A 16,779-nucleotide genomic window follows, 5' to 3' on the forward strand; every position below is an offset into this window, starting at 1 on the left:
AAAACAAAGAAATGGCTACCAGGAACAATGATGTCATCCATTAGGCATCAAGCCTAGTAATAAATAACCCTAATGACAAAAACAACCACATACACAATAGCTGCCAATTCAATGATGAAATTACAAAAGGAGATAAAAGATTGTAGCAGGGAAACAATGATACGGGGAGGGTATGTACATGGCAAGTCAGCTGGGCATGTGGACACCAGAGTCTACTGGCAACTGGCAGCTCATGCACATGGCAAGAATCTGATCCCCAGAGTGTGCTCTTGTAAACCAGCACACTCTTGTGTGAGGCAAATGTGATAACCACTACACTATGAAACACCACCACACTCTTGGATCCACCCACAAAGGTGATGGGAGAGCATGGCAAGTCTCAGGAAGGAAAGCAGATGGTTGGGGATTCCATGTGCAAGGACTCGGGTTCAAGCCCCCAGCCCCCACCTGCAAGGGAGAAGCTTCACAAGTGGTAAAGCAGTGCTGCAAGTGTCTCCTTCCCGATCTCCCCCTTCTTTCTTAATTTCTCTTTGATCAAATAAAAGAAAAAGAATGGGGCCAGGTGGTGGCTCACCTGGTTGAGCACACATGTTACAGTGCACAAGGACCTGGGTTGGAGCCCTCATTCCCCACCTGCAGAGGGAAAGCTTTGTGAGTGGTGAAGCAGTGCTGCACGTGTCTTTCTGTCTCCCTCCTTCTCTGTCACTGTCTTCCCTCTTAATTCTGGCTGTCTACCCAGTAAATAAATAAAGACAAGTTAAAAATAAAAGAAAAGGAAAGGAAAAAATGGCCATCAAGAATAGTGGATTTGTTATGTAGGCAGTTCCAGTGATAACCCTGGTGGCGATAAAAAAAAAGAAGAAGAAGAAAGGAAAATAAAGAAAGAGAAACAAAGAAAGGAGAAAAGAAATTATCTTCTGGATGAATATCCATCAGGGCTTGGCAGTTCTCTTTGTTGCAGAAGTTTAAGAGCTCTAAGTCTAACCTGTTGCGTTTTTTTAAATTTACCTCTATTAAATCTCACACTCCTTTATCTTCAATTTCAAAGTCCAAAGCTTCCCCAAACTGAGTTTTCTGTTTGGATAACTGGATGAAGATGTCTTAATGTGTTTGATTGAAGAGCACGCCCTACATCCTACTGTGGGGATTGTGTAATCTACATTACTTCTTCACACATTTTAAAAAGACCTTCCACCTTCTGTACCCCATAATGATCTTGGGTCCATGTTCCCAGAGAGATAAAGAAAGGAAGGCTTCCAGTGGAGAGGACAGGAACTCTGGTGGTGGGAAATGTGTGGAATTTTACCCCCCTTATCCTATGGTTTTGTTGATATTTTCTATTTTTATTTTATAAATAAATTTTAAACATTAAAAACAAACTAACAAATCTGGGGCCGAAGATAGCATTGATGGTTATGCACAAGACTCATACCTGAGGCTCAGAGGTCCCAGGTTCAATTCCCTCTACCACCATAAACCAGAGCAGGACCAGTGAGTGCTCTGGGGAAAAACTTTTTTTTTTTTTTTAAAGTCTGGCTTCTAAGAGTTCGGGGTGTGTGGTGTTTCTCCATAGAGGTGCTATAGGCATTAGGGATGGGAAAGTCTTTCTTTTTTTTTTTTTGCCTCCAGGGTTATTGCTAGGACTCCACCGGCACTGCGAATCCACTGCTCTTGGAGGCTATTTTTTCCCCCATCTTTGTTGCCCTTATTGCTCTTGTTGTTATCATCACTGTTATTGTTGTTATTAATGCCATTGTTGTTGGATAGGACAGAGAGAAATGGAGAGAGGAAGGGAAGACAGAGAAGGGGAGAGAAAGATAGACACCTGCAGACCTGCTTCACCGCCTGTGAAGCGACTCCCTTACAGGTGGGGAGCCGGAGGCTTGAACTAGGACACTTAATGCCGGTCCTTGCACTTTGCACCACCTGCTCTTAACCCACTGCGCATCCAACTCCCAGGAAAGTCTTTCTTATGTGGGACTTTTCCAACATCACAGAATTTCTCTTGACCTCCCCTCTTTGGCTTCACCCTAATCCTTACTCTTATCCCAGCCTCCCCCTAAATCTGCCAATTTGATTCTTCCTATTTCTCTCTCTTCTCTTCTCTTCTCTTCTCTTCTCTTCTCTTCTCTTCTCTTCTCTTCTCTTCTCTTCTCTTCTCTTCTTCTCTTCTCTTCTTCTCTTCTTTCCATTCACACACACACACACACACACACACACACACACACACACACACACACACACACTTGCCTCCAGAGTTATTGCCATGACTTGGAGCTGGCACTACAAATCTACTGCTCCTGGAGGCGTTTTCTTTTTCTTTCTTTCTTTCTTTCTTTTTTTTTTTAAATATTTATTTCCTTTTGCTGCCCTTGTTGTTTTATTGTTGTAGTTATTATTGGTGTCGTCATTGGATAGGACAGAGAGAAATGGAGAGAGGAGGGGAAGACAGAAAGGGAGAGAGAAAGACAGACATCTGCAGACCTTCTTCACTGCCTGTGAAGTGACTCCCCTGCAGGTGGAGAGCCGGAGGCTTGAACCGGGATCCTTACAACGGTCCTTGAGCTTTGCACCACCTTTGTGTGCTTAACCCACTGCACTTCCTCCTGACTCCCTCTTCTTTTCATTCTTTCCAGAGCACCATTTACTTCCTTTTTATGGTGGTACTAGGGATTAAACTTGGGACCTCAGAGCCTCAGGCATGAAAATCTCTTCACGTAACCATTATGCTATCTCCCTGCCTGAACATTTTTTTTCTCCCAGATAGAAACAGAGAGAGGAAGAAAGAGTGAAAGAGACCGTAGCGCTGAAGTTTCCTTCAATGTAATGGGGTCTGGGCTTGAACCAGGCTTGTACAGACAACAAAGCAATGCTTTATGCAAGCAAGCTATTTTGCCAGCCCATTGATTTTTTTTTTTTAATATTGCATTACAGTATCATTTATCTTACTTACTATGCCTACTTGCTTTGGCATTCCTTTTAAATTTTGTTCCTGAGGTGAGTGCCTCTGTATGACTGCCCATCAATCAGAAGTTCATCTGGGATGAATTTGTGTGTTCCAGGGTCAGGTAGCTGGTGGGTGTTTGCATTTCTGTCAGACTTGGGTGGAGCTCTGTTGCACCTTTGATGGAGTCAGGTCTGCAGAGAGGCTTATAAAATGGTTCCTGGGGGGAGCTGGGCAGTGCACAAGGACCTGGGTTCAAGTCCCCAGTCCCCACATGCAGGGGTTGAGAGTGGTGGTGGAGTGGGGGTGGGTGGGTGAAGCTTTACAAGTGGTGAAGCAGTGTCACAAGTGTCTCCCTCGTTTATTCCATCTCTGTTTCTGCCTTCCCTCTCAGTATCTCTCTGTCTCTACCCAAAAATTAACAAATAAACACACAAACAAATGTGTAAATAGATTTTGTTTTTAAGGCTGGCTCCTGGTGGTGCTTCCTACATCTGGGTTATTTCTTTGGAGCTCGGGTGAGCCTAGTTCCTCTAGGTCCATTGAGCCTAGGTCTCTCTAGGTCTACTTAAGAGAGGCAGTCTGCTTGTTCCTGTCTATGGCTGCTTTTGTCTGACATTAAAACAGTTAAGGGGGTCAGGTCATGATGCACCTAGCTGAATGTACTCATTACCATGTGCAAGGACTAGAGTTCAATCTCCTGGTTGCCACCTGCTGGGGGGAAGCTTTATGAGTAGTGAAGCAAGACTGCAGGTGTCTTTCTCCCTTACTCTCCCCATTTCCCTCTCCATTTCTTTATTTTTTAATTTTTTTCTTTTTTAATTTTTAAAAATTATTTTTATTTATTGGATAAAGACATCCAGAAATAGCGAGGGGAGGGGATGAGAGAGAGGGAGAGGGAGAGAGAGAGAGAAAGAGAGACCTGCAGCACTGCTTCACTACTTGAAAAGCTTTCCCCCTGCAGGTGGCGACCAGGGACTTGAACCCAGGTCCTTGCACATTGTAACATGTGTGCTCAACCAGGTGCACCACCATCCAGTTCCCCTTCTCCATTTCTTGATGTCTCAATTCAATAAATAAATATTTTTTAAGTAAAATATTCGAGTGCTACTGGAAAACAATACAAAAGTGTATAAGATAGAATTTATAGTGCTGTCATATATATTTTTAGATAGAAACAGGCAGAGCAAGAGAGAGAGAGAGAGAGAGAAGGAAATACCACAGTACTGAAGTTTCCTTCAATGTCGTGGAGACCAGGCTCAAACATGGTTGTGCACATGGCAAAGCAGTGCACTCACCAAGTAAGGTATTTTTCCAGCCCTATTAATTTTTGCTCAGTTTTTTTAATGAGAAGAAACTGAGGGATTTGTCAAGTTTCAAGTTTCTGTGGGAAAGTCAAGTTCCAAAAGTCTTGGTTCTAGACCTTCTGTCTGCCTCCCATCTGGCAGGTGACAGCTGGCTTCAGACTGAGGAGGACACATCAGTGCCTTAACTATCTTCTCTGGACTGAAGACCACATTTTCTCTCATTGCCCTTTGTCCCTGTTAGGCTGTGATAACCATGCGTTTGGGAATTTTGGCCACTCCACTTCCACCCCCACCCCCCATTAAATAACCAGCTCCTCTAAGGATCTGAGCCCTAAATACTATGACTTATTTTTTTTTTTCTGTTGAAAGTCCTCTGTAATCATTTCTTTATCCCTGTTCTCATCCATGGTTCTTCACAATAGAGCATTTTCCATAAATATCCTTAAGCATCCTCTTACATGTTGTTTACTCATCTTCTCATCCATTAAGGAAGACATTCCCCAGACCCATCCTGGCACCCATTTCTTTGACTTCTTTTAAACATATCTTTGCCTCCAGGCATTGAACCATTTATCTTTTCCCTGGCCCAAACAGATGCCTTGTGGCCTCTCACCAGTTGTCCTTATGCTGGAAAATGTGTAGGTATAGTACACTTTAATTTATTCGTGGAAATGGACTTTCCCAAAGGTGCCTAATTGAATAGTTTTCTCGAGCTCTCTAAAGTGACCACATTGCCTGTGTATCCATTATTCTGGAGGTTCACCTTCATATCTGTATAAACCATGGAGTTTATTCTATGGGACTGACCATTTAGAATTACCCTAAGATCCCTCACTCATTCGCTTCCATTGACATCACAGTTTCTGTTTGCTGTTGGGAGCACTGGGGAAATACCTTTCTTTTCATTTAGCAAATATTTCATGTGTGTGTGTATTTATATGGTGAGTTAGATAGCATATTGGTCATGCTAAGAGACTTTCGTGTCTGAGGCTCTAAAGTCTTGGTTTCAGTCCCCTGCACTACTATATGCCAGAGCTGATCAGTGCTCCGGTTTTGTTTTTTTAAAAAAAATACACACACACACACACACACACACACACACACACACATATATGGAGAGAGAAAGAGAGAGAGATTGAGATATATATTGGATAGAGAGGGAAGTTGAGAAGGAATGGGGAGATAGAGATGAGAGAGAAAGACACCTACAGCAGTGCTTTACCACTTGTGAAGTTTCTTCCTGAAGGTGGGGACTGGTCCTTGCACATTGTAACATGCGCTGTCTACCAGATGTGCCACTGCCTGACCCCAGCAAATATTTCCAGTTGCCCTAAATAGAAGCCATAGGTAATATGACCTACCTACATCCATAAGTTCTGAAAACAATATGATACCTAAATGGCAATATAGAAGAAGCAAAAATGCAAAGTTATGTTACAGTATCATTTATTCTAATATGTAATCGCTTGGGATGACTACACGGAAGATGGAAGGAATCGTATGTTGAACCTGTACATAGAATCACCAAGACTGTAACAGCCTCACACCTGCAAGATGCAAGTGTATTGTGGGTGACTCAAATACCAAGGAGGTGTTACCAAGGTTGATGTTCCCAAATGGTGAACCATTCTTAGTAGAGTTCCAAAAAGCATAAAGTACAGTATCTCCTCAATTTGTACCCCAAAGGAATTCTATTATTTAATAATAATATTATCATTACATTGTGGCAATTCAGTCAGGTTAATTCAGGATATGTTTTTTTAAAAAGCATGTACAAATTTGTGCTTTATCAAGGGAGTTCAAGTCTAGACTCAGATGGGTTTTGTAGTTTAGGGACTATACAGTGGAGCATTTGAAAGTCATCTGGGAGACCTCTCTTGTGGACTCTGGTGAGAATTGTGGTGTATTGTAGGTCCCCACCTCTAAGTATTGTAGCACATTCCACCACTGATGCTGACAGAGTCTCTTTCATACATTGCATGGGTGGTCCCTGATTTGCAATTGGAACCATAACCAGAAACCGGGTTACTTGTGTCCTATTTCTGTGTAGTCTCAGTACTTGTGTGATTTTGCCTGCAGAGGCCTGTGTCTCCTCTCTGTAAAGGGGTTCTGATGACCTTTGAGACCATGACTCAGTATCCTCCCTTGACCTCAGGACAGTCCAGAGCACCAGCCTCTGTGCCTCTAGAAGAGAGATGCTGTTGACCAGCTTCTCCTGCTCTAGTTTTTTTTTTTTTTTAAGCATTTGAGCATCCTTAGGTCTTCTTGACTAGGAAGTAGGGAAGGGAAGAAAGGGAGGGAGGGAGGGAAGAAAAAAATATCAAAGAAAGCAGATAGACAAAATAATTTCTGAGGCCAGGTAGTCGTGCTCCAAGTGCTACCATGCGCAAAGACCTAGGTTCAAAGCTAGGTTCAAAGACCTAGGTTCCCAGTCCTCACCTTCAGGGGAAAGCTTCATAACCAATGAAGCAGTAATGCAGGACTCTCTCTCTCTTTCTCTCTGTTTCTTTCTCAATCTCTTCCTCCCCTTTCAGTTTCTCTCTGTCCTATTAAATAAGAGGGGAAAAGATGGCTACTAGGAATGGTGGATTCATCATGCAGGCACCTGAATCCCAGCGTTAACCCCGGTGGCAAAAATTAAAAAGAGAGAGAGAGAGAGAGAGAAAGAAAATAGAAAGGTGTGTGCGTGCGCGTGCGCGTGCGCGTGCGCGTGTGTGTGGTGAGAACTCTTAGAATTTATTCTCTTAACTTTACTGTCTACCATGCAATAATGTTAGCTCTAGTCATCACGTTAAATCCCTTGTACTAAGTTATTTTATGATATGGAAGTTTGCATATTGTGATCATCTTCTTCCAGTCTCTCCTCCCCTACATTCCACCTCTGGTAAACACAAGGCTTATCTATCCCTCTCTCTCTCTTTTTGTGAGGATTTGTTTGTTTATTTTTAAAGATTCCACCTATAAATGAGATCACACTGTAGTGTGACCTTTCTCCTACTTAGTTCACTTGACATACGACCTTTAGGGCCCATCTATGTTTTCCCAAATAAAGGAATTTCCAAATTTTTATAGTGTAATGATAATCCATTTTATGACCATACTTCTGCACCTATTCACTTATTGGTGGATATACAGGTTGTTGACATCTCTTGGCTATTGCAAATAATGCTGCTGCGATTATGAGGGTAAAGTTATTTATTTGTTTATTTTAAAATATTTGTTAACAAGAAAGATAGCAAGAGAGAGCAGGAACCAGACAGCACTCTGGTACATGTCTGTGCTGCTGGGGATTGAACTCAGTTCCTCACGCTTGAAAGTCAAATGCTTTATCCACTGCACTACTTCCCGGACCATGTTATTTATTTTTTTAAGTTGGAATGGAATTACTTGATCGTATGTCAGTAATATTTTTAGTTTTCTACCAGGTGGTGGTGCACCTGGTTGAGCGAACATGTTACAGTGTGCAAGGAACCTGGGGTTGCCCTGGTCCCCACCTACAGGGGGAAAGCTTTGCGAGTGGTGAAGCAGTGCTGCAGGTGTATCTCTGTCTCTCCCCCTCTCTGTCTTCCCCGCCTCTCCCCATTTCTCTCTGTCCTATCCAACAATGACAACATCAATAACAACAACAGCAATAATAACCACAAGGATAAAACAAGGGCATCAAAAAAAGGAAAAAGAAAAAGGAAAATAAGCCAAACAAACAAAACAATGGGAATATAAAACCCTGAAAATTCTACTGTGACATCAAACACCAGAAAACTGATGGTAATAATAACTTACATGTTTATGATATTTAAAAAAATATTTAATTGAACCCTTTCAAGTCTACCTCATTACTCATTAATTCACTCATGTATTCATTAAACAATTACTCATTGTCTATATCATACATCCCAGCACTTACAAAAGCCACAGAGGTAAAGATTCATGCCCACGTCCTAGAATGTTGACATTTAAAGTCATCCTGGAGGGTGGCAAGAAGCTCACTTGGATAGTGCACCTGCTTTGTGATGCACACAGCCCAGAGTTGAGCCTGACCATCACCACACTGCAAGAAGATTTCTGTGCTACAGAATCTTTCCCTCTCTCCCTCTGGCTTTCTCTCTCTGCTTCTCTTTCTATATGAAAAATTTATTCTAGAGTGGCAAAGACCTAGCCATGACCAAAAAAAAAAAAAAAAAAAAGGCCTGGATTGCCAAACAATATAGCCACTAGGGAAAACAAGATGGAAGAAGGTCTACAGAAAAACTAACACTATTACTATACATATATATGTATGTATGTATGTATTTGTGTTTCTTTCATTTTATTATCTTTATTTGTTATTTTATTATCTTTATTATTACCATCAGTTTTCTGGTGTTTGATGTCACAGTAGAATTTTTCAGGGTTTTATATTCCCATTGTTTTGTTTGTTTGGCTTATTTTCCTTTTTCTTTTTCCTTTTTTTGATGCCCTTGTTTTATCCTTGTTGTGGTTATTATTGCTGTTGTTGTTATTGATGTTGTCATTGTTGGATAGGACAGAGAGAAATGGAGAGAGGCGGGGAAGACAGAGGGAGGAGAGACAGAGAGACACCTGCAGACCTGCTTCACCGCTTGCGAAGCGACTCCCCTGCAGGTGGGGAACTGGGGGCTTGAAACAGGATCCTTCCATTGGTCCTTATGCCCCGCTGAGCTACCGCCTGACTCCCGTGGGCTTATTTTTTCTTTCGCTAGGGGTAGAAAGGCAGAGGTAGAGAGAGTGAGAGAAACCACAGCACTGAAGCTTCCTTCAGTGTGGTGGAGGCCAGGCTTAAACCTGAGTGCTGCACGTAGCAAAGCAGTGCACCAACCAAATGAGCTGTTTCACTAGCCCTCTCACTGCTTGTTTTTGATTTTACCAGAGTACTGCAAGGCTCTGGTTTATGTTAGCACCTGAGATTGAACCTCGGACCTCAGAGATTCCCAATGTTGTAAAAGCAGTCAGCCCGGGGCAGTAGGGTGGAGAGATAGCACAATGGTTATTCAAACAGACTCTCATGCCTCTCTCAAGTCCCAGGTTCAATCCTCCTGCACCACCATAAGCCAGAGCTGAGCACTGCTCTGGTTAAAACAAAACAAAACAAATAAAAAAAAACCAGCCCTGCTGTTGTTTCTACTACAGTCTACTTAGTAAAGAAGCTTTCAGTTATCTATCTTAAATGATGTATGCATCTTTTAAGATGACCACACCTAGTTATGACATATGGTGAACCCAGGGAAGGAGGTCATACCTATCTGTGGGTGGATGGGGGGGTGGAGGGAGGATTCACTTTGGAGTTAGGTGGTAATTATGAGAAGGAGGGTAGAGGAAAATGGAGCCTACATGAGACTTCTTACAAATAGGACTAGGAATAAAATATTGGAGGGAATGAAAAAATGCCATACAATACCCAGAAGATAGTCATTTAACAAGCAAGCATACCCTGACAATTTTGTGAACCAAGCTGGTGTTAAAACATTTCCAGAGGGAGTCGGGCGGTAGCACAGTGGGTTAAGCACACATGGTGTAAAGCACAAGGACCTGTGTAAGGATACGGGTTCAAGCCCCAGGCTCCCCACCTGCAGGGGAATCACTTCACAAGCAGTGAAGCAGGTCTGCAGGTGTCTATCTTTCTTTCCCCCTCTCTGTCTTCCCCTCCTCTCTCCATTTCTCTCTGTCCTATCTAACAATGATGACATCAATTACAACAACAATAACAACTACAACAACAATAAAAAACAACAAGGACAACAAAAGGGAAAATGAATAAATATTAAATTTTTTTTTAAATCTCCAGAAAGTTTTACCTTTAAATATGAGTAGGCCCCAATGTTTGATTTATCATTACCTCTAGTGCTAAAATGGTGACCTTCTAGAAGACTTGGGGAGGTGGAGTAAAATGGTGGAGAAGTAGGAAAGGGAAGGGCCAAGATGGAAGAGGATATGAGGACAATTTTGGCAGAGTTGGAATTTTGTGCTATAATCCAGCTTTTTCAGTTGACCCAATAATGTATTTTATAGCATTTTCCTCACCAGTACAGGATTCAGTCTAAAATTACAATTTGCATTTAACTGTCATGTCTTTTTAGACTTTTATCTCAGCCTTTCTTTGTCTTTCACACCCTTGATAATTTTGAAAAATAGAACCTCTTTCCTCTAAAAAAAAAAAATGGGGGGGGGGGAGCTCAGGCTGTAGCTCAGTGGGTTAAGCGCACATGGCGCTTAACTCAAGGACCACTGTAAGGATCCCGGTTCGAGCCCCTGGGTCCCCGCTTGCTTGCAGGGGCGTTGCTTCACAAGCAGTGAAGCAGGTCTGCAGGTATCTGTCTTTCTCTTCCCCTCCCTGTCTTCCCTTCCTTTTCTCCATTTCTCTCTGTCCTATCTAGCATGATGTTAATACTGGTCCCTCAGTCAAGGGGCTGTCCAGTTTCTTCACTATGTATTTATTAGTTTTCCTTCACCACTGAAAAATAATCTGTGGGGAAACTTTTTAAGACAAGATTAATATCATACTCTGCACCAGCATCTTCCCTCTAGATTTCCCAACACCCACCTTGATTGGCAGACAACTCTGGAACTCGGGCAAGAAGTGGCAGTTCAAAACTGTGTTGGACTAGGTGTCTTATTTGCAAGGGTGTTGGTCCTGAGGTGTTGGGCCCAGCCCTATTGAGTAACCACATTTCCTCCATAGTTTTCCTCTTCCTGTTCCCTGTCACTCACTCAGCTGGTCTAGGCGTGTCCTTGTGAAACTTCTCAGGTATATGTGGGTCCACTGCAGGAACAAAAAGTGTAGTGTCTTCTCTGCATCTGTAAAGAGCCAAGACCTGGACTCACTGAAAGGTAAAGAATCGACAAATTGCCAAGTGTGACAGCATAGGAGAGGCCAACCAGAGCTGTTCTGTGACCCTTAGGAGTTTGGGGGAGGGATGAGGGTGGTTAAAGAAGGATGCAAGGACCTTTTGTTAACAATGGTAATATGTAACTGGGTATTGAAAAACAGTGTTAACAGGAATAGATAAACAGGGAGGAGAGATAAGGGCATTCTAGCCCAAAACTGTATACAGGGAGACTTGGAGACAGGAATGTGGGTGGTATGAGTGGAGGGCAGTAAGTTATGGAACGGGTAGGAAAGGGTCAAAGGTCGGTGCTGGGAGCTGGCAGTGTCTGTCTATCCGTTCCTGCTTTGCAAAGTGATGGCTTAGCAAAAAAAAAAAATTGAGTACCTACCTCCTACCAAATGTACAATGACTTTTCCAGTTTTGAAAATAATAGCATTTTTGCTATAAGAAGTTTAGATAAATGGAATATACAATAAAGAAAACATTCAGTTGTTTTGAAGATCTTTAATGTTCAGTTGTTTGTTTTTCTGGTAACAACCTTGGTTGACTTCATGGATTCTGTTCCTCTTAACTCTCAGAGCATGCTAATCACCCTTTCAAAAACATTTTATTCTGATGACTTTATGTATTTTGAGGGCTTTTTTTGTTTGTTTGTTTATTTGTTTTTGCCACCAGGGTTATTGATAAAACTCGGCACCTACAATGGAATCCATTGTTGTTGATGACCATTTTTTCCTCTCCTCTTTTATTTGCTAGAACAGAGAGAAACTGAGAGGGGATAGAAAGGGAGAGAGAAAGAGAGACACCTGTAGCACTGTTTCAACACTTGTGAAGTTTCGCCTCTTAGTTGGGGACCAGGGAATTGAACCCAGGTCCTTGAAAATGGTGACGTGTGTTCAATCCAATACGCCACCATCCAACCCAGATTTTTTTTTTTCCTTTAACTAGATATTCTGTTCTTAAATTTGGTACTACTCCCTGCCACCACAACGACCCCCCCACCCCCCAACACACACAGTTTGGTTTTTCTTAAGTGTTAGATTAGACTTGGTTATATGTTCCTCTTTGCCATTTGAACTTTTCATAGTGACTAGAGGGTGGAATGTGCCCATTGGAGACCAACAGGAGCTGGTCTAGATGACTCTTTGCCTCCTATTCCATTGCCTAGGACACTGGCATAGATGAGAGGTGCCTAGATACATTCACCACTCACAACCTTTCCTGGACTCCTTATCTACTGGCTTACAACTTGAAGGTAACACCCCACCCCACCACCACCAGAAGCTGCTGTTCTGAGCATAGAATCCATAGCTACACTTCACAAGTTCACATTCTAGACCTGGAACTTACTAATACGGTGACCTTGGGAAAGCTGTTTAACCTCTGTGTTCTATTTATAAAGTGAGGGCAACCATAGCTTCATATCTCAAAGTATTTTTATGAGACGTAATTGGGACAATAAGTGCCAAAGTTTTCAGAGCAGTGCCTGGCACATCTATTTGCTCTGTAAGTATCAGCGATCTGTATTAGTATTGTTATTGTTATTTAAGGGTTTATTTATTCATCCTATTGCCACTAAGGTATATTGTTGGGGCTCAGTACTGGCACTATGAATCCACTACTCCTGGTGGCCATTTTTTCCTTTTTTTTTTCTTTATATTTTATTGAATAGGATAGAGAGAAATTGAGAGAGGTGGGGAGGTAGGGAGGGAGAGAAACAAAGAGACAGACACCTGCAGACCTGATCTACCACTCATGAAGCTTCTCCCTCTGCAGGTGGGGAGTAGGGTCTTGAACCTGGGTCCTTGTGCATGGTAATCTGTATACTTAGCCAGATACACCACCGTCCATCCCCCAGTGGTTTTATTTTTTATTTAAAATTTTTCATCATGTTTTAGCACCTTGGGAGAGGCAGGCACCTGCCTGTGATCTGTCAGTGTCAAGACAGTCATGCATTTTATTCAAATTCTTCTCTGAGTATGGGATCATTACCTAGATGGGTAATACGCCAGGGCATCTGCTGCCATGTTTGTCAGCTCAACTACAGGCCTAGCCCCGGGCAGGATCCCCACCCAGTCTGGGTCACCGGGTGCTAACCTGTGCAGGACTGGCAAGTGCTGAGTTATCTTGGCCCTACTCAGACTGGTTTGAGACTGTTCCTAATGAATGTAATGGGTCCTCTGTTTCCTTTGTCAAAAGGAATGTTAATTATTTTTGCAGTCTAATTACGTGGCTAATGAGAGACTGACTGAGATAACATTCCCTTTAATTACTCTTGCCTAAGTACTGTTTGGAGCCATATTCTGAGCATGTTACAGAGGCTTAGTGCTTCTGCAGTGGATGCTACTGCCCAGCAGGAGACAGCGAGGGGCTGAGGTTGCTGGGTTTAGGGGTGATACTGTCAGTGCCCAGCTGAGCATGTGCTGACTTTGATGCTGGGCCATTACTTACTGGGCAGAGATGGTCCAGATTAGCTTAGGTGTAGAGTAAACAGTGGGGACCATCACAGCTCCCCTAGAACAACTTATTTCTCAATCTTACCCCCCAAACATTTGCCCTTTGAGGCTCCTTTTGGAGGACCTGCCCTCTGCCTTTCCCCCCCATCGGACAGATGGATGTTGAATCCTTTCTGTACGCCATCTTTTATCTAGGACTTGGAGATGCACGGGTAAGGAAGGAGCTTGTGGTCTAGGTAGTCTTCTAAAATAATGCTTTGATCATGCCTTTCCCTGCTTTGGAGGAGGAAATCCAATCAGCTGTGTTCTGATGTAGCACAGGCCAATAGAACATTCTGGGGTGACAGCAATGGATTTAAAAAAAAATTCGCATTGTCCTAGGTGGTGCACAGTAGTTCCATGTAAGCCCTCTAGCACTTGTGGTTGGTACAACTAAGGGACTGAACTTCTAGTCATACTACCAGCTAATGAAAATGAAAATAGCTTTGTCTGGCTAGTGGCTATTAGACTGAATGCTGTAATCCTGGATTTTGCAGAAAGATCATTTATCTGTGCCCTCTCTGTTCTTATACATGTCTTAGACTTGTCTCTAGGTACTGGTTTTCACAGCCTGTTTGTATAAGATAGTCTCTCTGTGCTAAGTTGCTGGCAGGGTTCAAGCCATGCTGTCTACTAGTTGAGGGGAAATGACAGTCTGGGAAGTAACCAGAGGGAAGATCTAGAGCCCCCCTCCCATCCCTCAAGCTGTAGCCATCCTGCTGAGAATAACCCTCTTTGCCGGGCAGCTGAGCTGTCTATTCTTTTACTGTCTGCAATGGGCAGAACTGCTGGCTTTCATAGCCAGAGAGCTGAGCAGGTGGTGCTCAAATACATGATCCTCTTGCCAACTAAATGAGCTCCAAGTAGAGGAAAGTCACCTGTGTGAGGATTTTCTTGTTTACACATGACAAGCAAAAACCCCCAGCCTATCATCTGGGGTAACATGGTAAGTTTACTTTCTTTTAAAATTTTTATCATTTATTTATTTATTTTGCTTGTTTAATTAAAAAAATTTTTTTTGCCTCCAGGGTTATTGCTGGGGTTCCGTGCCTGCACTATGAATCTACTGCTCCTAGAGGCCATTTTTTCCCTTTTGTTGCCCTTGTTGTTTATCATTGTTGTTGTCATTATTATTGTTGTTATTGCTGTCATTGTTGGATAGGACAGAGAGAAATGGAGAGAGGAGGGGAAGATAGAGAGGGGGAGAGAAAGATAGACACCTGCAGACCTGTTTCACCGCCTGTGAAATGACTCCTCTGCAGGTGGGGAGCTAGAGGCTTGAACTGGGATCCTTATGCTGGTCATTGCACTTTGTGCCATGTGCACTTAAGCTGCTACACTACCACCCAGCTCATTAATTTTTAAATTTATCTTTATTTATTTATTGGGTAGAGGCAGAAGTCAAAAGGTAAGGAGGAGATAGAGAGGAAAAAGAGACAGAGAGAGACACCTGCAGCACTGCCTCACCACTCACAGAGTTTTCCCTAGCAGGTGGAGATGGAGGCCTTGGATCTGGGTCCCTGTGCATTGTAATATGTGTGCTGAACGAGGTGCACCACAGAGATAGAGACAAAGAGAAGTTGAGATTGAAGGGGGAGATAGAGAGGAAAGAGTGGTCGGGGAGGTGGCGCAGTGGATAGTGCATTGAATTATCAACCGTGAAGTCCTGAGTTCAACCCCTGGCAGCATATGTATCAGAGTGATGTCTGGTTCTTTCTCTCCTCCTATCTTTCTCATGAATAAATAAATTATTGAGAGAGAGAGAGAGAGAGAAGAGAGAGACACCTGCAGCACTGCTTCACTGTTTGTGAAGCTCCCTCCAACTCCTGCAGGTAGGGAAAGGGGTTTTGAACCTAGATCTTTGTACATTGTAACATGTACATTCAATCAGGTATACCACCACTTGGCCCCAAGCAAGTTACACTGATGAAATGAAACACTGATACTAGAAAAGGCCTGACAAAGTGATCTGACTTCTTTTGATCACAGTCAGTTGGAAATTCCAGATTATAAATCAAAGGATTTCACTCTCCTTTCTTAATAAACACCGCAGAACAAGTGGACCAGGAGCTGCAGTTTCCTGCCCCGCCTGCAGGGGGCATCTTCAGTTGACCGGTGTGTTTACTTTTGCTTGTGGGGGCTTTCTTTATCATGACCCACCAGTATAAAGACCTGACCTGTCAGAGGCAGGGAATATTCAACCTCTTAGTTAGAATATCATTAACTACTACTACCCTGCTGTTTCTCTCTGATTTTAGAATTTTTAAAATGTTTTATTGGTGATCTAATATGATTTATAAGATTGTAAAGGGTATAATTATAATAAGGGTGTATTTCCGTACAGTTCCCATCACCAGAGTTCTGTGTCCCATCCTCTCTATTGGAAACTTCCCTGTTGTTTATCCCTCCGGGAGTATGGACCAAAATTCTTTTTGGGGTATAGAAAGTGGGAGTTCTGACTTCTAGATCTCGAGAGCTTATTTGGAGGTTCTAGCAGGGGAGTGCAGCTACTCACATACCCTTGACTGAACACCGGTCTGTCTCTATTCGGGGGGAGGCCGTCCTCTTTGGACAGAGCACACAGCTTCGGAGGGACGCACATGGAGCAGTGAGGGAAGAAGGAGACTACCTGCCTAGCCAGCCAGATCAGCAGAATCAACCCTGGTGATCAATGGGGTGACAGATGTCGCAGCCAGATCGCCCTCACATCCAGAGTTCTGACTTCTGTAATTGCTTCTCCATTGGACATGGGTGTTGTCAATCTATACCCCCAGCCCATTTCTGTCTTTTTCTAATGGGGTAGTGGCTCTACTATTTCGCAACCCCCTTTATCTAGTCTTTAGCACACAGTACGCCTTCAGTTAGAGGGAAGTGTTTTCTTCTGACTGTGAGGCAAAGAAAGGGTCGAGATTACTGTGAAACATGAGGGATGGCTCTAGAGAGCTGTCTGAGACACAAGAGACAGTCCCCTTGCAGGAACACTTGACGAAGAGTGACTTTAGTAAGCCTGGCAGCAAAAACACTTGTTGAAGGGGCACCCTGCCTCATGCTCCCTCCCCAGTCACAGGCAGGGACTTGAACCTGGATCCTTGTGTACTGTAATGTGAATGCTTAACCAGGTGTGTCACCGCCTGGCTTCCAGAATGCTTCTTGAAGAGCTCTTTGCCTGACTTTTTTACATCTTTCTCAGC

General features: G+C 43.0%; 1 protein-coding gene across 8 annotated transcripts in view; it reads left to right on the forward strand.

Annotated features, from left to right (window-relative positions):
* The window catches only part of TMEM229B (transmembrane protein 229B), a 61,045-nt gene that overhangs the window by 12,035 nt on the left and 32,231 nt on the right, over positions 1-16,779 (forward strand). For 5 of the 8 annotated variants that reach the window (XM_007525813.3, XM_060174777.1, XM_060174780.1 and 2 more), the window contains exon 1: positions 10,963-11,094. The exons of the other annotated variants lie outside the window; for them this stretch is intronic. The gene's annotated coding sequence lies outside the window, so the exon portion shown is untranslated. Of the gene's footprint in view, positions 1-10,962; positions 11,095-16,779 lie in introns of those variants that run through there. 8 annotated transcript variants of the gene reach the window in all.

Source organism: Erinaceus europaeus, chromosome 16 (genome assembly GCF_950295315.1).
Source record: "Erinaceus europaeus chromosome 16, mEriEur2.1, whole genome shotgun sequence".
Lineage (NCBI taxonomy): Eukaryota > Metazoa > Chordata > Mammalia > Eulipotyphla > Erinaceidae > Erinaceus > Erinaceus europaeus.